This window comes from Cryptomeria japonica, chromosome 10, assembly GCF_030272615.1.
Source record: "Cryptomeria japonica chromosome 10, Sugi_1.0, whole genome shotgun sequence".
Lineage (NCBI taxonomy): Eukaryota > Viridiplantae > Streptophyta > Pinopsida > Cupressales > Cupressaceae > Cryptomeria > Cryptomeria japonica.
In genome coordinates, this window is record NC_081414.1 from 71,689,105 (window position 1) to 71,711,185 (window position 22,081).

Consider the following 22,081-nt stretch of genomic DNA (forward strand, 5'->3'; position numbering starts at 1 on the left):
TGCCAACAATTATTTCTCTTTTTACCTATCAGGTTAATTACATTTTATATTTATTCTACCTACCCTATTATACTATTGGTTGAGATATTGGGGTAAGTTATTTAAATAATATTTTATATATTTTTACCTTGGTTTTTGAGAGGGTTGGTATGAAATATATTTTTTATGGATTTTCATGATTGGCCGACATGTTTCTATAGTTTTGAATGATTTTTTATTTATTGGGTTTCCTATGCATTTGTCGGGGTTGCCTTCTTGGATGCGTTTTGCGATTCTTGAAGGATTGAAGATTTGGATTTGGTTTTGAGCTTGGATTGGAATTATGTTGCGCTTCTTCATATTTTTGGCTCTCCATAACTTCTAAGATTCAAGTCAAAGGTTTTATCTCATTGTTAATTGTATTTTGTTTTGAAATATTGTTTTCTCTATGCCTGGTAAAGACTGTTTTCGAGCTAGGAAAATTATTATTGCAGACATATAATAATGGATCTTAATAAATTTTATCTGAGGGTATCGTTTTATTTACTATAATTTGAAGGGTTCTCATGAATAATTTTATGGTGTTCTATTTGGGCTGTGAATTCCTACTATGTGCATTGTTGTTTATTGGCTATGATGGCGTCATGCATATACTCTAAGTTTTTATGCATTTTGTTAAGTCCATTGGATTACATTTATCATTGTGTTCCTCTCTAAGTTAGTTTTAGTGAGTTTTGTGGTTTTGTCGATTTATTGGACTTGATCTTAATGTTGTATCTCTATTTTTTGAGTTTCGAGTCTTATGCACTGATCTTCTTATTGAATTCATTAATTCTGTGGAGGCGCTAATCTAATTATCATATGTGCTATTAGTCTTGGTGAATGCATTTTTATTATGTATGTATGAATTGTTGTTTTGTTTGAATGCACTGTTCTGAAGAATGAAGGCGTTGGTCTATTGGTTGTATGCACTGTCCAGTTTCTTATATGTGCTATACTTTGGGGTATAAGTGTCACTCTTTATGGTAAAAGCACTGCAAAAAGGCATAAAAGCACTAAATTGTTTCTTATATGTGATATTCTATTATTCAAGGACACTGCTTCGTTTATCAGATGCACTAGTCTATTAAGAGTATGCGCTAGTCTACTTATTTTGGATTTCTATCTTAGTTTTTGTTTTCTCGGTCAGATTTATAGGTTTCAGTCTGATCTTTTAACTAGGGATAACTTTAAGAAACTAGCCCCCGAGAAAAAGTGTAAAATCCTGGTGAATCAGACATTATTTATTGGGGGAAAATTTCATATTGATGGCAAAAAAAATTAATTTGTATTGGTGATTTTTTTTTAGGGTATGAAAATTCCATAAAATCCTGGTGAATAATTCATTATTGTGTGGGGAAAATATATAATGTAGGAGGCAAATGATTTTCGTTTAAAGGAAAAAATATGTGTATGGGCGAAAAGTTATACTCTGAAGGAAAAATTATTTAAGTGTATTGGCAATTTTTATCTACCATTTGAAAATTATTTAATTTTATTGGCTAATATTTCATTATATATGGAAAAATAAATACTTTTTTGATGATTTCAATAATTTATTGCCATTTTTGTTATCTAATTAATGCAACATCACGTCAAGTCCAGACTCTGCACGATGTATCAATAAGTGCAACCTCATCGGCACGTCACACGTACCTAAAATCCATCAATGATTTAAAATCATTCGATGATCATAGATCAATGGCTGAAGTTTTATTTCGACCCAAATTTATGAAGAGAACGTAGTTCTCCATAAAGTCCCTGAAATGAAATTGGAGACAATAGACACGTATCAAATCTTATCATAATCGAGTATCGAAATTTATTAATGTCTTGTCATTGACATTCTCTAACTATGATCCTCTCAGCACGCATGACTTCCAATCTGGTAATCGGTAGTGGTTTACGGTTGTTTCTAATTTCATACACTCATGCATTTATGAGAAAGATTTATAAAAAATATAAAGGACAAAGGAATTAATACAGTTGGTGAAGGAATTGCTAGTATCAAGAGATATTTATAGACAATCTTTGATTCTTTCTTCTTAAATTCGCCTTTGGTAGATAAATTGTCAAAGCTGACTATAGTTGAAATTTTGCCTCTAGTTTAGGTCTTTAGGTTGTATAATGTGGTATTCATATTTTTGAAGATGGACGCTCCTATCTAGTTGAGAAGCACATTTGAGGAGGACCAGAGGGCCTTTTTGGGCTACGTCAAAGATCAAACCCTCCAACAAGTTTGTAAGGAGGTTGGGATGTTCACTAACAAGGCTGTGAGGATGGTTTTGGGCTGAGAGTTTTTGAGAAATGATAATAGATACCATGTTAACATGGACATTACGTCCTGGTTCTTGGCATCTCTTCTGGACCTCGGAGGAGAAAAGGTGGATATGTTGATGCTGTTAAGGAGAGTGTTCAAAGAATAATTATTTGGGGATGACATTACTATTGTCATCTTTGCAAAAGTAGGGCTGGGGATCTCTTGGGAGAGTAATTTACCCAAGCTTCTCCTTCTTGAACAAAATGTGGCTAGGCAACCTTTTCTTTTGAACCTGAATGCTGAGCAGTTGACATGACATAGGAAATGGGTGTGGATTGGTAGGGATTTACTCTGGAAATGGTTTCTCTTGGATGAATTTCAAGACTATAGATGGCTCAAAGAATTCTTAGAGCTTCTCATCTCTGAATAATTCTACCTAGACAGAGGGCAAGATCCTTAGGGTTACCCATGAAGGGTTTAAGTTTTTTGTCTTGTTTTTTGATACCACTGGTCCATCGTCCACTGCTAGTGCCCTATCTCCTAGTAGTTTTGTATTTTTGGCTATTTCCTTGTAACCTCCCTCATTTTGGCTTTAAATTTTTGGAGGGACAGGGACTCCGACAGTCAAAAATTGTAAATTTGCACAACATAGTAATGAAAATTTTACAAATTCTAGTTCATTTCAATTTGCCTTTTATTATTAGTTCCTTCCATGGCAAGATACTTAGCATAATCATTATGTTTTGAAATAGCTTAAATAGTTATTAATTTGTGTGGATATAAAATTTAATTTTTACCATTAAAAAATATTAAATTTTAAACAAATGTCAAATCTCATTAAATTAAATCTCGAGTAGAGAGAAAGGGAAATTCTATTTTGAACACAAATTGGAATTAGAAGATTCCAAATTTGGGATAGTAATTAAAGGAGGGAAGATAGTATCAAACATAGCAGGTCTATTCTAGTTTCTTTTCTAAAGTTAAAGAACAAACCCAGTGTCACTTCTGAGACGACCTTTTCTAAAAGATATTTGAAGTGCTTGACAAAGAAGTATTTGAAAAAGCATAACGTCAGGGATTGGCTGCGAGTGATAACAACCAATAAGGATCACAATGTCTACGAGCTGCGTTATTTCAATATCTTATACATAAATGTGTTTAAAACATTTATATCATATGATGCTTGTAATTTATAATTAATTTAATTAATAATAAATAAATAAATATATTAATTTATTTTATATTTATTTTGAAGTATATTGCTTTATTCTAAATCTTTTTAATTCATTTTTGTTTAAATAGATTAATTTCTAGTCACTACTTTGAATATGACTATTATAAATATTGGGAATACTTTTAACTATTTATTACCATTATAATTTTCAACATATGAAAAAAATAAAATATAATCAATATAATTTAAAAACTATTTATTAACATTTTAAATACTATTATTCTTTATATATAATTTCGGGCATGAATACCATCATTCGTTGGATGAGCATAGATCAATAGTGTAAGGTGTATTTCGGGCCAAATGTGGGATCTCTAAATTTTTTGCAAACTTCCACCAAAAACACATGTCATTGAACACCAAAATGAGAGAAAGGTTATAGCCCATGGGATGATGAAGTGTTAGGTGACGTGGCATTTGGGTGGCAAAAATCCTATGTATAATGGGACCCACGACAATTGACAAAGGATACCATCGTTCGTTGGATGAGCACAGATCAATGATGTAAGGTGTATTTCAGGCCGAATGTGGGAACGATAAACATTTTTTGCAAACTTCTACCAGAAGACTTCCATAAACAATAAACATTTAATTAAGTATAGTTAAATTCTAAATTTGTAATTGTATACTTAATTAAGTGTAATAAGCTCTATTTCAGGCAAAAGTTGTAAAGGATTAAAAAATCTTCAAAAACATTTTGAAAAGTGACTCATGTGACGTGTCAGACTATCAGTCCTTAGAATTTAGAAAGAAGCAATGAATTTTTTGCCCTGCAACAACAAATAGTTATTAAAAATAATTAATAAAATTACAACACGATTCTAGAATTTTGCCCTTTAGGTTTTACTTTTGAAACTTTTGAGGGTTTTCAAACTAAGGGACTCATATTAGCATTTTGATTCTTGGACAAACCAAGAAATCTAGGGAGATTCAGAAATGGCTACTAGATTGAGGAATGCAATAGAATCTGTCTGTGCCAATCTACTCAATAGAAATTATGGGTAAAATCTAAAACACCTACATCCCACCTTTTTAATTTTTGAATCTTGTGGTTTACCGTTCAGATTGTAGAACTAGAATTAGGGGTTCAACTTGAGGGTTAGCATTATTTTGAACCATTAATAGTACCAGTGATGGAGAAACTAGATAGTACAACTAAAACCCAGGTGAATAAAAAAATAGACTTAACTGAACTGGTTAAAACAACAGGTTTCACTGATGAATACCATGATATTTATGACCCTATTATCCATGGTAGAAAGTGAATCATAGAAATTAGATATGCATTGTCTAATAAGGTGAGAGTGTTGGCATTTTTTATGTTTATGTTGTGATTGTCATTGATGGACACACACTTGCATTGAGATCCTCTTTATATGTTTAAGTTAGAGCACAACCGGTATTTGTTCCAACCGGTATATTGTATTATAGTCTTTAGACTATTGATGTTTTGTAGAATGTGTTTCCCGGTCTAAAGCGACATGTTGACCCCAAGTGGTACGAGGGATTAAAGCGGCATAACACATTTTTACCAGTCTTCATTTTTGTCAAACCAGCAACTGGCATTTTGTATGAACTAGTAATACTCTGTGATGAGTTACCAACCGACATTTTCTGATGAGTTACCATCCACTGATTGTTTGACGGTGCCGACACATTAACGGTTCTTTTTGTGTTGTGGTACCAAGTATGTCCAGGTTCATTGAACCTAGGAAATTGTAATGTAATCCTATTGGACCGACATGAAATCAGATTCCTTTATAAGGAAATCATGTCTAGGGTTTTAAGTTGTTGATGATGTCACATCAAAAGTTTATGTTGTTGCTAGGGTTTAAGGTGGTTGAGGAGTTGGAAAGAATATGAATGTGTAGAAGACTAAAGTAATGCATGAGTGCATTAAGAATGATCTATCAAGGATCTAACCGAGCAGTCTGTGCTATTAGATAGATCAAACACTTGTTGATTACTCACATCTTTGACAAGTCTATAGCCCTTAACCGGGTAGGCCCAAAAGCCTTTTGTAAATCCTCTAACAAGGTGGTTCACATCTGTGGATCCAAAATCCTCTAGCAAGGTAGTCTTTAATTGGACTTATCTCCTAATAGAGATTGAGATTCCTATAGGATCTTTTCTAGTAAAGAACATTGTTAGACCTTAACCGGTCTGGTTCCTATTCTGTAGATAGTTACTTGTGAGTTCCATCTCACCATGGTTTTTCCCATTTGGGTTTCCACGTCAAAATCTATTGTGTTATGGTGTTTGTGCTTCTATGGGTGAATGCATTATTAGCTATTTGGTTTGCATGTTTGTTAACGGGTTTGTCTGTTAAACTATTTTACCAATTTATTGTTAGTCTTGCAAAGTGTTTAAGTGCAAAGATTTTTGGCATTCTACTTCACCCCCCCCCCCTCTTAGTATTCATCAATTGGTATCAGAGCCTACCTTTCTATAAGTTTAACCACTTGGAAAGAGATATGGGGGATTACACATTGAGGGAACTTACCCACCAACTCACTCAGCCTGAGAAAGCCTATGATGATCTTATGGTCAAATACAAGGCATCTCAAGCAAAAAGGAGAGAACATGCAGAAAAAATGATGGAGCTATCTGAAAATAGTTCTTCAGATGAAGCAGACATGGAAGCCCTAATTGCTGAAGTAAATAAGTTGAATGAATCAAACTCCAACTTGAGAAAGGAGTTGGAAGGATTGACTATCTAGATGTGTCAAGAGCTTGAGAACCAGAGGAAAGATGAAGATCTAGTGAAAGAAAGAGATCATGAGATCTCCAAGCTAAAACAAGAGATGAGTGCCCTAAATGCTCAACTCCATGCAAGCAAAGTGGAAAAGGAAGACATGCAAGGAGAACTGAACACTGTCATCTCCGAGAATGGGAACCCATTGGAAACAAATGCTGCTATTTCCAAAGAACTCTCTGAGTCAAAGGAAATACTTGCTAAGTTCAACAAGAGTACTGTCGAGTTAGAGCAAAAGCTTGAATCTGCCAAACCGGTCAAGAATACCAATGGACTTGGTTATTCCTGTCATGAGGAAGGTGAGACCTCTGGTACAAATGCTAGAACATCAAAGAAACAACCGACATCAAAGGATAAAGGTAAGAAAAAGTTTAAACCTATTTGTTTCAACTGTCTTAAAGAAGGACACACTGCAAATGTGTGTAGGAGTAAGGCTTACAACAATTTTCCTTATTTCCTAAATGATAAGCCTAGATCCTATAGATTTGAGGGTAACTGTTATGCATGCAACAAGTATGGGCATAGAGCATCTGAATGCAGGTCTATTATGAATAACATTGGAAGATATCCTCAGAGGACCCAAGGAGTTGGTCCTGAACCTTTTGTGAACTGGAATCACAACTGGTTTAATGCCTTCAATAATTAGCCAAGAAGTGGTGGTTATCAAGCGGCAACTAGATGGAGAGAAAATTGTATGATCTATCATGGTCATGGTCACACTGCTGTAACATGTAGAAGGAAGAATGGAAACATGAACAATGGACCTTGGAGACCACCTGGATTGGTCTGCTATCATTGCAGCAAACTGGGTCACATTGCCAGATTCTGTAGATCAAGAAAGAACATATCTGATGATATACCGGTCACTTCGGAAGGAAACATTGATGTTGACCTTATTCAAGGTTACCCTGATGTTCTGAACAAGTATTTTGATGAGTTCAGAAGGAAAATGAGCCAAAGAGTAAGGATATCAGGTGACATTGTCAAGAAATATGAAGACGATATCTGCTTCACCATCCAAGTGGATAAATGCATAATGGAGGCTGTTGAGCCTAGATAGGAAGAAGTGGACCCAATGGGCTATGAAGTGATGTACGATATGCTGGAAGAGTATGTCTCTACCCTTATTGCCTCACCGCTTGATCCTAAGGTAAAGAGAACCGACACCTACCTAGAGAGGATAACACCGGTTGAGGAACCACCAGTAATGAAAGAAAAAGAACTGGCGGTAAAGAAGGAAAAGGCAGTGCCTATAGCATCAGCACCAGTTACTACTGCAACTCCAAAAGTGACCAAGAGGTCACCAGCCAAGAAGAAACTGGAAGCAACACTGGCTAAAGTGTTTGAGAGAAAGAGGAAGACAAGGAATACCTCTCCAGACTTAGAAGAAACTATGTTTGAGGAAAAGCCAAAGAAAACACATCAAGCAAAGATGAAGACAAAGAATGAATCGACATCATCTACACCAGTAAATATAGATATATCTTCCTATAAGCCTTTGACACATTGTCAAAGAACAATAAAGAATATTAGGAGAAAAGTGATAAATGACTTAATTGAGTGTTTTGACAACTTTAATGATGATGAAAAGGAAGCGGTTGAAAAGGAAATAATTTAGTATTTATGTGTTAATGACCGGTCGCCCTCAGAGATTAAGTCTCAGACACCTAATTCTTTATATATGTCATTAGACAATAGATGGTGCATTGCCAAAGAAAAGGAATAGGAAATTAGGGAGAAATTTTTTGCACAGTACTTTCCTGACCTGTCAAATTCTGAATTGTTTGATGTCATTGACCAAAATAAAGGACTCTTCTTCAATAGAAGAAGAAGACTCTAGCTGTTAGAAGGAAGAGTTGATGATGTTGAAAAAGACACTCATCTGTATATGAGAATTGCTATCCAGACTCACAAAGCAGTCTAGCCAACCGACAAGCTTAAAAAGAAATGGTTATATCCAAACCGGATGAAGTATTTGATGATGAAGGAAATCCGGTTGTTGAACCGATCGACACCATTGATTTCGATGCTCTGGATGTTGAGGATGTTACTCAGGAAACAACATTTGAGGCAACAGGGTAGGAGCAATAGGCTAAATAGGTTGATAAGCAAGCCGAGGACAGACAGGAAGCGGCAAAGGAAGAGGCAAAGCAGAGGAAAAAGGATGAAGAAGAGAAGCAGAAAAGGGATGAAGAAGAGAAGAAGAAGAAAGATGAAGAAGAGAGAAAGAAGAAGGATGAAGAAGAGAAGAAGAAGAAAGATGAAGAGGAGAAGAAGAAGAAGAAGGATGAAGAAGAGAAAAAGAAGCAAGAAGATGAAAAGAAAAAGAAGGAAGAAGAAGATAAGGAACAGGAGAAGAAGAAGGAAGTAGAGAAGAAGAAGAAGGAAGAGGAAGAAAAAGAAGAGGAAAATAGGAGAGAAGTAGAGATAAGGAAGAAGGAAGAGGAGGATAAGGAAGTAGAGAAGAGGAGAGAAGTGGAGAAGAAGAAAGTGAAAGAGGACAAGGCAGGAGAAGTGAAGAAGAGCACCCAGATGGAGACTCCGAAGGCAACCGGGAGTCAAGCCAAACTAGTTGATCTCTCTAGTCCTATTGATCTCTAGTCTGCAAGTGAAATGGAGCTAATGCAGAGCATCAAGGTAGCTCAAGAGCTCCTTGAAATCATTCAACAGAAGAAGGAGCAAGACGTAATTCAAGTGGCTATGGATATGCTTACCGGTTTGATACCTGGTACAAATCTTCCCAACACTGATTCATCACTAGCTAAACTCAAGCTCCTATGCATAGTAGTGGATGATCAGGTGCAGAGCCTTGAAGAGGCAGCAAAGGCTAATGTCAAGAAGGAGCATCAAAAAGCTCTTAATATAGCTATGGTGAAGAAGTTGAATGAGCTCCAGACTGAACTGAAGAAAGAACAAAAGGATATAAGGGATGCTCTAGATGAGGGGAATGTGATACTCAACAAAATCTACCAACCCCATCTATTCTATGATGATGTGCTAGCTCAAAAGAAAAAAACTTGAAATGGACTTGCAGTCCTACTTGAGCACATTCAAGCCGTTTTATGATTCCTTTACAACTTATGGGAAAACTGTTCACCGGTTTCACATCCAGTCAGCAAAAATGGAGCAAGAGATTAGCACTTGGTCTAGATATTTGTAGGAGCTCCAACTAGGCTTACTCCCATGATTACAAATTCTTCAGAAGTGCTATCTGAACCTGGATGCCTTAACAGTTACGCAGGAGATGAGCACAATTGATGCCATGGAAGAACAGGTCTCCTAGATGCAGACAGAGCAAGAAGTAGCCACCTCCCTACTTGAGTCCTGGTCTTTGTTGATGAAACAATTCTTGCAGGACTTTAAATCTATTTTTGACAAGTATCATTCCTTGTTGTCATGAACTTTTATTATTTTTTAATATCAAATGAAAACAGGGTTGTTTATCTGTACTTTGTCATTGTTGGCAAAGGGGGAGAAGAATTCTATTTGGAGAAGTATCTGGTAATCAAAATTTTGATTATATGCTCTGAATATCTCAATGTTTATGCTCTATATGCAAAAGTGCTATACATTGTATTGTTAAAGGGATAGTGTATATGCTTAGGGGGAGCAATTTTGCTAATGGCATGATTTTGTTGTAAAACACTTAGATGTCAAAATTTTATTTTCCTAAGTGTTGCCATCAATGCCAAAGGGGGAGATTGTTGGCATTTTTTATGTTTTAGTTGTGATTGTCATTGATGGACACACACTTGCATTGAGATCCTCTTTATATGTATAAGTTAGAGCACAACCGGTATTTGTTCCAACTGGTATGTTGTATTATAGTCTTTAGACTATTGATGTTTTGCAGAATGTGTTTCTTGGTCTAAAGTGGCATGTTGACCCCAAGTGGCACGAGGGATTAAAGCGGCATAACACATTTTTACCAGTCTTCATTTTTGTCAAACCAGCAACTGGCATTTTGTATGAACTAGTAATACTCTGTGATGAGTTACCAACTGTCATTTTCTGATGAGTTACCATCCACCAATTATTTGACGATGCCAACACATTAACGGTGCTTTTTGTGTTGTGGTACCAAGTATGTCCAGGTTCATTGAACCTAGGAAATTGTAATGTAATCCTATTGGACCGACATGAAATCAGATTCCTTTATAAGGACATCATGTCTAGGGTTTTAAGTTGTTGATGAGGCCGCAGCAAAAGTTTATGTTGTTGCTAGGGTTTAAGGTGGTTGAGGAGTTGGAAAGAATATGAATGTGTAGAAGACTGAAGTAATGCAGGAGTGCATTAAGAATGAGCTATCAAGGATTTAACTTAGCATTCTATGCTATTAGATAGATCAAACACTTGTTGATTACTCACATCTTTGACAAGTTTGTAGCCCTTAACCAGGTAGGCCCAAAAGCCTTTTGTAAATCCTCTAACAAGGTGGTTCACATCTATGGATCTAAAATCCTCTAGCAAGGTAGTCTTTAATCAGACTTATCTCCTAACAGAGATTGAGATTCCTAACAGGATCTATTCTGGTAAAGAACATTGTAATACCTTAACTGGTCTGACCTTAACCAGTCTGGTTCCTATTCTACAAATAGTTACTTGTGAGTTCCATCTCACCATGGTTTTTCCCATTTGGGTTTCCATGTCAAAATCTATTGTGTTATGGTGTTTGTTCTTCTATGGGTGAATGCATTATTAGCTGTTTGGTTTGCATGTTTGTTAACCAGTTTGTCTATTAAACTGTTTTACCGATTTACTGTTAGTCTTGGAAAGTGTTTAAGTACAAAGATTTTTGGCATGCTAATTCACCCCCCTCTCTTAGTATTCATTAGAGATATCCAAGAAGGGAAAAATATATTATCTTTAACACAATGTTAAATGCAAGTACAAATAAAATTGCATCATGGTATGTTGGACTTCCCAACATGGTGTTACCCAAAGTATTCCCTTTCCTAGAAATTGTCATGGTCTGTGCCCAAAATTATGATGAAGATAGAAAAGTAATTGTAAATAAAAATACTCAAGAAAAAATTTTGTCCATAACCGAGGGAGAATTCACTCGTTTGTTGAACCTAGGGTTTGAAGCACAAAAATCAAATGTCCATATTGACCTAGGAAAGTTGACAGAAGAATATGATAGAATCGATGAAAATTATAAAGATTCATTTATCAAAGGTCTAACAGTGTGTGGTACTCGATTGTATCAGAATCATAAGCCTCCTTATGATTATAATATTTTTGTGCCATGGGTTCAGGATACTATTTCCTTGCTAACATTTTTCCTGGGATTGGAAAATGAGAGGGAAGTGGGTGCCAGCCTTCGTGAAATGATTTTTAGTATCAATTGCATAACAGAACTAGTAAGATTTAATTATGTTGAGCACATTGTTCAATCCATGCAAACACAATTACTAATGATTAAAACGGGTTCCTGTAAGAAATTTTAGGTTCACATCCTACTTGTGATATCTTCTTCTATCAAAGTATCGTACAATATTCAAGACCAACAAGCTTCACATTAAGGTCTATAAGATTGATGAGAAGACATAGAACATAAAAAAGTGTTCAATAAATGAATGGACACCTAAGATAAGGATGGATGATAACAAAAAGAACTACAACCATTTTTTAGACTTCTTTTTGGTACCAATGTATAATAAAATTACAAGCACTCCAATGCCTAGATTGTCTATGTCTTGTAGATATTGCATTCAACTTAGAAGTCAAATGCAATTGGCTGACTAGTTCTTCATGGAAGAATACACCATGTTAAGGTTTTATGGATTAGTACTAGAACCCTACAAACTTCCAATACATGTGACAAAGAGGGTTTTTGCATTGGAATATGTACGACAGTTGGAGAGTGCAGATGTACTTTTTCATGGTCAGCAAAAGAAGAGCATATTTCCTTCCTTGCCTTTCTCATGTAGAGGGTTCACATTTGACAGAAAAGCATTTAAAGTGCCACATGATTTTTTGACAATTTTTAGCTTTGGTGCTAAGGGTCACTGGCAGTATGATCCACTTAGCATCATTCAAACAAGGCTTAAGAAAAATGGGAACTCTGAAAGGTTACATCAATATGAAGTAAACCATTGCTATAAAAGTTTAGAAACATGGACTCCTGGGATGAGGTTCAAAAAGAGATGGAGAAAATTGCTACTGACAATAAAATTTCAATAGAATAATTGTCATCACAAATTATGGCATTGCACACACAAAAAATAATAGAGCACGGCATCCAAAATCAAAATGAAAATAGGAGGTCTTACAATTTCTACCAAAAAGCTGCTAATCCATCTAACAAAGCCATTCCCAAAAAAATACTACATGAATGTAAAGACAGACATTGGACTCAAACCAAAATAAATGATTTTTGGACTATGAGGAAGAATATTGGTGAACCAAAGACCAGTGCAGAGTTTGATGAAATTGACCAAGATACTGAGTTTAGCAAAATGTGGAATATGGAGCATCCCATGGAAGGATATGACATAAGTGAGGATGAAAATGAGTATGAGGTTGAGGTCACTCCAACAGCTACTACAACCTCTACAAAATTGAGTGGAGTTGATGCTTCCATGAAATAAAAATATATCAAAGGGGAAAACATTGTGGAAAAATGGGATTTGAAGGTGGTGGTCTAGGTCCTAGAGGAGAAGGCCCTTGGTTTCCACTTGAGGTACCACTTCCATCAAATTCAAAATAAAAATGTCCTGAGAAACCATTCATTGGACTTGATTTGTCAGATTCATCATAAAAAGGTAATACTCATTACCCTGCATCTCCATTTCAATTTGTTAGAGCTTCAAATCCACCTTGTGCAAACACTCAAATTCAATCACAATCACTACCACAACATGGTATTCCTATTGGTGGTGAATCAAGTGCCAATGTCACTGGTGGGGAATCTTGGGATAGTATTTCTATTAGTGTTCAATCTGGCACTGCCATTGGTGGGGATGGCATGGGTACTAATACTAGTTGTCATGATCAAGTGAAACAACAAGATATCTCTCGCAAGAGGACAATAATAGTAGATACTATACAAAATCCTAGTGATCAAGGCAATGTAAAGAAGCAAAAGGTTATGACAAAAATGGCGAGTAGAAAAACACCTTCAGAACAAACCCCTCAAAAGAGTATAAAAACTACACTTGCAAGTGAAGGTGGGACATGATTAGGAATGGCTTGTGGTACTCCTCAAAATGCATTAGTTAGAACCATAGGCATATGTGGAGCCTCATATATCACTGCAAGTGCTATTTCACCTTTCAAACATTCAATTGCTTCAGCAAACCCAAATTTTCATTACACTGATTTCTTTAATAAATTTGCACAAGTAACAAATATTAATAAAGAAAAAAAGAAGACATTGAAGAGGGGTTCCCTTACTACAGTTTTAGAGGAACAACCTGCATCGAACAGGGTATTTACCGCATATGATCCAAACAAAGATATGATGGAGTTCATGGTTGTTATGCCCCCAAATAAAGATAAAAATCCAGCATAGAGTCAGATAGATCCCTCTAAATTTCATGTTAGCACCCTCCAAATGGATTTTTCCAAAGTTCAAAATGTGGACAAAATTAGTGTGTGAAAAAAGACCAATGAAGTGATCTACACTTAATTTCTAAAGATGGAGAGAGAGAAAAATAAGGTGGTGAAATAAATGGAAAAGTTACATGCAGACCTGGAAAATAAAAAAGAAAAGCAAAAAGTAGCAGATAAAAAGTGCAATGAATTATAGAAAAGGATAAAAATTTCAGCCTCTACCTCAGCAATTATAGTGCAGGAACAGATGGAGGCAAAATTGAAGGAATTAAGGGAAAAATTGGATGAAAACATTAAAAAAATTAATGATGAAAGAGCCACTTCAGCAAAATTATACAAAAGCTTGGAGTCTATTATTGCCTTAAATAATTTACAGAACCAATTGGAGCATGAGACAAAAAAAACAAAACATTTGAAAGAAAGCAGAGGAAGAAAGAAAAAATTGTGCACAAATGAAAGAAGAGTTGCAGAATGCAAATAATAAAATTAAAACTTCGGAAGACAATATGAAAAATTCAGTGAAGTATATAAAAGAAAACATTTGGGGGCAAATAATGTAGAGGAGTGACAAGTTGTTTGAATGGTTTGAATTGAATGAAAGTCTGAGAGTAATTTTTTGGAAGCTCAAAGACCACATTAAGAAGAACATAAATGTTTATTCAAAAGAGAATATTGCAAAACAAATTTTGCAAGAAGTCTCCAATACCAATGAAAACTATTTGGCATCCAAGAGAATTAAGAGCCACATTGATGCCTCAGTAAAGGCATCATCTATCATTCAAAAATGCTAGAAACTAAGGGAAGCACAAGAAATTGCGGATAAAGATGGGAAAAAGATAATTAAGCTGCAAGAAAAGACAACCAAATTGTTAAAGCTTGGTTTATCGAAGAGTGTTGACACATCAAATAAATTCATTGGAAAAGAAGCTTTCAAATAAAGGATGGAGGAAAAAAAGAAGTCTGAATTAGACTTGCTTCCTCAGGACATAACTCCTCACAACTTTATGAATCTCATCAAACCATTGACAACTTTGTATGCGGTATTCTACAAAAACTGGCACAAAGATCTCATGAATCAAAGTATGTATTGCATAGTTTTCTTCTTTTACTCTTAATTTCAAGGTTTTTTTGCTTTTGGAATCACTTGAAATAACTCTATTTTATGAATTAAAAAATGTATCACTCAATATTACTAATCCGGCCTATGATGCACACCTTCAGCCTTGTAAATTTGTATTCTCAAATTCTCTCAAATTTTAACTTTTTTGCCCTTCTCTATTTCTGATTTCTAGGTTTTGTGCATTTTTACTATTCTCTATATTTAATTTGTCATGGATTGAATTAAGTTTTAATTTTGAACTCTATTTTTTGAATAGGATGAGGAGACATGTAGCAGTTACTAAATTTCTAATCGGACCTATGATGGTCATAGATACCTTCACCCTTGTAAAATTGTATTGAGTTTGTGATACTATTGGGACAATAGATTCAGTGCCTTGGTAATCTATTTTGATGTTGAGTCTTCACATGTTGCAAATAGACCTTAAGTTTTTGTTGCTCCCTTGTTTCTATAAAAGGGAATTCAGGGTCATTTGCAAAGGGTTCTAAAATTTTGTATTGACTTTTGCATAGAGAATCACATAGAGTTGTGTATTGAATGAATTGTATCATATGGTTATATTTTGAAAGAATTTATGAAAATCTCAACATGTCTAAATAAAAATCACTCTATCAATAAACACATTACACTCTTTTATTCTCCTATTTTCTATCTGAAATTAGCAAGTTGAAAAATGCAATCGAAAATAAATAATAAATTTTAATTGCAATAAGTTGTCAGACATATAAAATATCATCAAGTTATCAACCAGAATAATAAGTTTTTATAATATGAATGATGAGATACAGTAATAAGATTAATAAATACCTAGGAACTGCTAGTGCTAAATCTCTTAAAGTTTCCATTCCTCCTCAACAAATTCAGAGCTTCCTTGATTCTTGTCTATGTTTTCTTCACTCTGAGTTTGCATACCTCCGTTGAACTGCATCTCAATTCTACTAGTAGGTCCAGTACATGAGTTAATTGTCTCATTTCCAATTTGGTTTGAAGTGTTTCCCAAACCTCTTATTTCACATTTGGACCTCCAGATTTTCAGTGCCCTATCATAAGGACAATTGTGGACATCATACCTAGATATATAGAGCCTCAAACAATTTTCCAAATTCTTATCTAGTTTGTTTCTTAGCTTTTATTTTAGGAACCCCAAAGGACTGAAAAATTCTCTCATCCTCACCCGAACCCAATATCATGGTAAGACATAAATTAGCAAGCTTGAAATATTCTGATATTGAATCACGCATCACTTCGCTCTAACCTAGATTGGTCCAAACCCTTGTTACTAATCCCTCTTCGTGGGGGTTCTCCATTATGTAATATTGTTCCCTCATAGTGTATGCAAAATGGGTTGATTTCTCTCTAAGAAGAATTTTGTTTAAAATTTCATTTATAGTTGTAGACGTATAAAAATGACCATATTCCTAAATGAATATTTTATGTTCATTTCTCTATTTAATTAAATCCAATTTAATTAAATTAACTATATTCCTTTATTTAATTAAGTAAATTACTCAATTAAATTCACTATACCCATTTAATGAATAAATCATTTTATTCAATTAAATCCCTTCTATCCACTTTTAATTAAATTCAAATTTAATTAAATAGTTATCCTGAATTGAATAAATCTAATTTATTTAATTTCCCCAAATTGCAACCAAATTGAATTAAATTAACTTTATTTCAATTAAATCCTATTATCCCTCCATCCACTTGCATTCTCCTACATCTCCCACTTGCATTCTAAAACCTATTCCTAATTTCTTCTAGACCCTTCTAATCACTTATAAATTAACCTAACCCATCTTCTAAACTTTGTCTCATCCCTAAACAAAGGGAAGTCACTTTTCAAACCCTCAAAGTCTTCAATAACCATTAAAGGCTCCAAGTCTCCAATAACTTTCTCTTACAAACCATTAATGGTTAACTCAACCCTCTTACATGGTTAGAGACTTTTTTGCCTAACTTAACCTCCATGTAACCCAAGGGTCTCATCAAGCATTCATTGATTTGATCATGGTTATCCCTTAATCATTTGCACAATCGTTTATCCTTTGATTAAAACCTAGTCCAATGGGTAATATTAACTTAAGCTTGACCCTTACCCTCTAGATAACCATGAGGTCTTCTCAGGCATTTAATGTCTCCAACCCCTTTTCTCAACCAGTCTTATGTTGACATTTGTCACCATTTCATTGGTGCAAATTGCAAACATGGATTCCCAACTTTCAAACTTAGCCCTTGATTAACTCTCTCAATCCTGACCATCCATTGCCCTATTTTTGCTATAAATAGAGCTCTCATCCCTCCATTTTAAAAAGATCCAAGTTTGTAGTATCATACTTATGTTCAAATACATTCAAGCTTTCATTTCATATATGCTCATCATTTAGCCTCTCTTTAAAATAGAAATTAATCTAATATGCATTTTAGAGTATTTCTATTATCATTAGCTTAAATCATTAACTAATATAGCATGCTAGGATAGTTTGTTTACTAATCTTGTCATCTTATAATTAGTTTATTGCATTTCTAGAATCATGGATAGCTTAGAAGGCATCTCATATTAAAATCAACAAAAAGCATCCCTCGTTCTTGCATTTGCCATCCCTAAACCATTTTGCTCAGTGATCTGAGAGCAAAAATGTTGGTTTGAGGGACCGTGTAAGATAGAGAACCATGAGACCCACATTGGGAAGCTGAGTGATACTTCATTACTTTATAGCTTGCACCAAGAAGTCCTATGAGTGTGTGAGCAAGACTCCATAGAGCTCCATTTTTTTCACATATTGAGTTCTATCGACCCACTTTTCCCGCATACATTTCTGGCACCCACCGTGGGGCATTACCCCATATATCTAATCGGTTTTGAAATATATCCACTTTTGTAGGCACGCGAGAAAAATGAATTAGCGCGTTGAGTTAACTATTTAGCGCATCTGGTTAATAGCCTAGCGCATTCGGTTCACTGTTCAGCGCATGGAGTCCATCATCTAGCATGTAAAGTCCATTTATCAGCGCATAAGATTACTAATTTTTCCTGTAGGTTTCGGCGCGAAAGAAAAACAGAGCAGCGTCATGGGTGCACAGAGTAGCACATCTCGCGGATAGTATAGCGCATCACTGGCTTATTGTAGCACATTACTATGATTTTGTAGCGCATTCAGTTTGTTTTGTAGTGCATCACAACCATTGTAACCGAAAGTTAGAAATTAGACTTGTAGAAGTCCACCGAGGTATCTAACTGGTTATTTTGCAGGTTTCTAACAACTTCATTGTAGATAGGAGCTTCATCTTAAGATTAAGATAGTTAGATTTTTACTAACTTTCCTAGGTTAGTTTAAAAATTTGATTTTTTTTTCTTAAAATTGAACTCACCTTGTTTTGGGGCTATAAAAAGAACCACTATCAAAAATTTTCTTGCTTTCATAAGAGAAAACCTTTATTTTAAGCTCTAAAAAGAACAACACAAATTTTTTTTTTTGCAAACTTAGCTCTAAAAAGAACCTCACCATCCTTTGATGTGTAAAATGATTCATTTTTAAAATTTTGCAAAGAAAAGAACCTCACTTACGAAACTTTTGTTCAAAATCAAAAGAGGGAAGTTATTCCCCTTTTTCAATTTTCTTTTGTTGACCACATCAATAAATTTGCTTTGTTGACTAGATTCTTTCACTAGATTAAATAATCATTGCTTTGAGGAACTAAAAGGAACAACATACTTTTCTTGGAGCATCATCTCCCAGTAGAGGTTAGAAAATCACTGAATTGAAGGTTTAAAAGGAATTTTTGATTGCCTTGAATCGAAAGAGGAAGGTATATGCTCTCCCCTTAACTGGGTGATCCAAAAAACTAGACCTCTCTTAAAAAGCTTTCTTTCCTTCAAAAGTAGTTACATCCTTTAGCAGGCCTGCCTTCTCGAGGAGTTGAAATCAACTCTTAAAGTCGTTTATGGCCAGTGTGAAGGGAACGACCTAAGTGGGGAATGACTTTGATGCCAAGTATTCCAACCCACTATAATCAAAAGTGAAAAGTGACGAAAGTCCTTTTCAACAATTGCGCGCAGCGATTAGCCTTCCCCCAGTATCCTCGAGATATGTAAAGCCTTTGTTCTATAGGTTGGGAAGCCTCCTAAGAGATTTTATCACTGACGGCCAAATAGGAAGTCTGATTACGAGCCATAGAAATAGAAACTTTGAATCGAGTCAGTAACCAAACATTTATAACATCATAGTGCAAGGGTGGGGAAGAATCCACCCCCAAGATTACTCACCATATATCTCCCAAGATAACTACTCAACTGTGAAGTGATTCACTTTGAGCTAATTTCTAGCAAAAGGCGAAAAAATGGGTGCCCTTTAGGGGGTGACACGACTATTTGAGCTAACGGAGTATCAAGACTAGTGGGCTATGATGTTATTTATGACCTTTGAATAAAGAGTCTTTCTGAAGTGTATTATTCGTATCCAAACCTGTTAAAACATTGGGGATTTGAACACATCCTCATAGAACATACATTTTTTGTTAGATTAGGCAAAATGGTTGTACTTTTCGTGCTGTGCTTACATTTATTACTTCAGAAAATCATCCATCTAAACTGAAAAACTCACAATCAAAACCAAAAATTGCAAAAAAACCAACTAAAGGAAAAATTAGGGCGGATTAGAGCATGAGGACAACTCCTTAGCGTGTAGGGTATTTCAGTTAGCGCATCAAACCATCAAGTTAGCGCATCTGTTCCAAATAGTAGCATTTTATCTTAAAATCAAAATAGTGTTAAAACATTTAGCGCATTAGAGAAACAGTCTAGCACATGGAAACATCAGCTTAGCGCGTAGCAACCAAAAATTAGCGCATCAAGTTTAAAATTTAGGACGTCACAGACCCAGGTTAGCACGTAACTTTTTTAAATGTGCAGAAAACAAATTTTTGAACAGTCAAATCTTTAGCGTGTGTCTGGGGGCAGCCTAGCACGTGTGGTCATTCTTTTAGCATGTGGAGTAATTTTTGTAGCACATTTCATCCCTGTTTTAGTGTGTAACCAAAAACATATAGACAGGGGGCAAAAACAGTGAAGAATTTTAAAAATTTTGAAAACATTTTCAGAAGCCTCTTTTTATCAACAACATTTTTTATCAAAGCGGAGTAGCGAAAACAAACCGTTAAAAGCTATTTCTTGAGTTAAGTTTGTGTCAAAACAAACGTTGTAAAAATCCAAAACTGATCACATGATAAAACATATCTATCTTATCATAATCTAGAAACCTCATCATAAGTATCAATAGAATCATTTACCATCTTATGGATTTCATCTCAAAAACACTTGTTTAATAATTTCAGGTTGTCAAATCAAGTCTCCATATCGGGAGACTTTTATCCATATCATTTGATACGATTTATCATGAAGGGGCATCTAAACCTTCATTTTGATATAGTAAGACTTGAAATTTTCCAAACAAGATCAACTGAATCCAAACAAATCAAAGGAAACCATTGATCACTCATGCATGACTAATCCCCATATTCTGAGAAGAAAGAACCTTTATCATAACATCACGTTGAAGAAACAACAACCTAGTTTTTCCAAATTCATCAAGAGAAATAAGTTTTTATACATCAATCATCAACTCTTCAAATCTCATCGGGTATTCCTTCATCACGTCAAACGTTATATCCAAAACAAATCCAACGAATTTCACAAAGAGCCTTTAAAAACAAGGGCATATTGTCAAAAGTCCACTTTTAATCAAATCATAAACCATGGAGGAAGGATCAATCCGACATTCTTGCCCGACGAGTGTTTCACTTATGACACATCTTGGCCAGAACCACCCACCCCCGAGAAACATATCAACGAGGATTTTGTCCCCTTCGTCACTGAAAGTTTCTACTAAAATGCCTGTTACTCGCTCTCAAAGAAACCAACAAAGCACGACACACACAGAGTCTAGTATGAATCAAAGGTTGTCAAATCCTTTTGAAGGTCCACACCTAGAAGAGACTAAAATTTTTGAAGCACTTCTTTAGGAATGTCAGGAAAACCCTTCATTCCAAAAGCTTGTAGAAAGGCTTATGGAAAATGACAAAGAAAAATATTTGCTCATGCTCACAAGTAAAGGAGTAAAACTCATTGAAAACCTTGATGCAGATATGTTTAGGACCCACCCTCAGCATTACAAATATCAAGAACGGCAGCGAGAAAGGGAAATCCGTGACCCTGAACAAAATATCCCAGATCAGAACATACCAGAACAACATACACCACTGCAAAACATCTTGGATCAAAACATACCGGAGCAACATACACCAAGACAATACCTTCCTGAGCAAAATATACCATTCCAAACACCATTTCAACCCAGGATCAATACAAGGGAAGAACTTTTCCCTCGACAAGAAAATGTACCTTTGGTTGCCCTTACTCAAGAAATGCAAATGTTACAAAGGCAAATGTAGGATATGCAACAAGGGACAACAATACGGTACTCTTTAAACGAAATCTGTCTTTATCCTTTTGACGGGAGATTGCACATGATCCCTTTTCCTCCAAACTTAGATGTACCTAAATTTGACAAATATGATGGCAAAAGTGATCCCCGTGATCATGTCAGAGAATTTTGTACCATGAGTCTTGAGTTTGCTCATGATGACACCTATCTGATGAGGTTATTCCCAAGAAGCTTGGGAGGACAAACAATGGAATGGTTATCCAAAATTACACCACCTGTCAGATCGTTTGATGAATTGGTTAACAAATTCATAACCCAATACTCCTATAACATCCAACACGTCATAACCATGCTAGATGTTTGCAACACCAAACAAAAGAACAATGAAACATTCATGATTTTCCTTCAATGTTGGCGGCATATGGTATCACGATATCCTTGAGATATTCTTGAAAAAGAGAAAATGGAGATCTTCTGTCATGCCCAAAATTTAGGGCAAAAACGGAAAGATTTTTTTTTTTTTAAAACATAATTAATTAATTAACAAAGTTCGCTATCATGACATGTGTTAACATGTTGGCCATAACAATAATCCAACTAACTCTGATACTAACTAAGTATCGAAAATTAATTAAAATTTATTTGCGGAAAACTAAATGTTTTAATTTATTTTCTCATCCAATATAGTCGT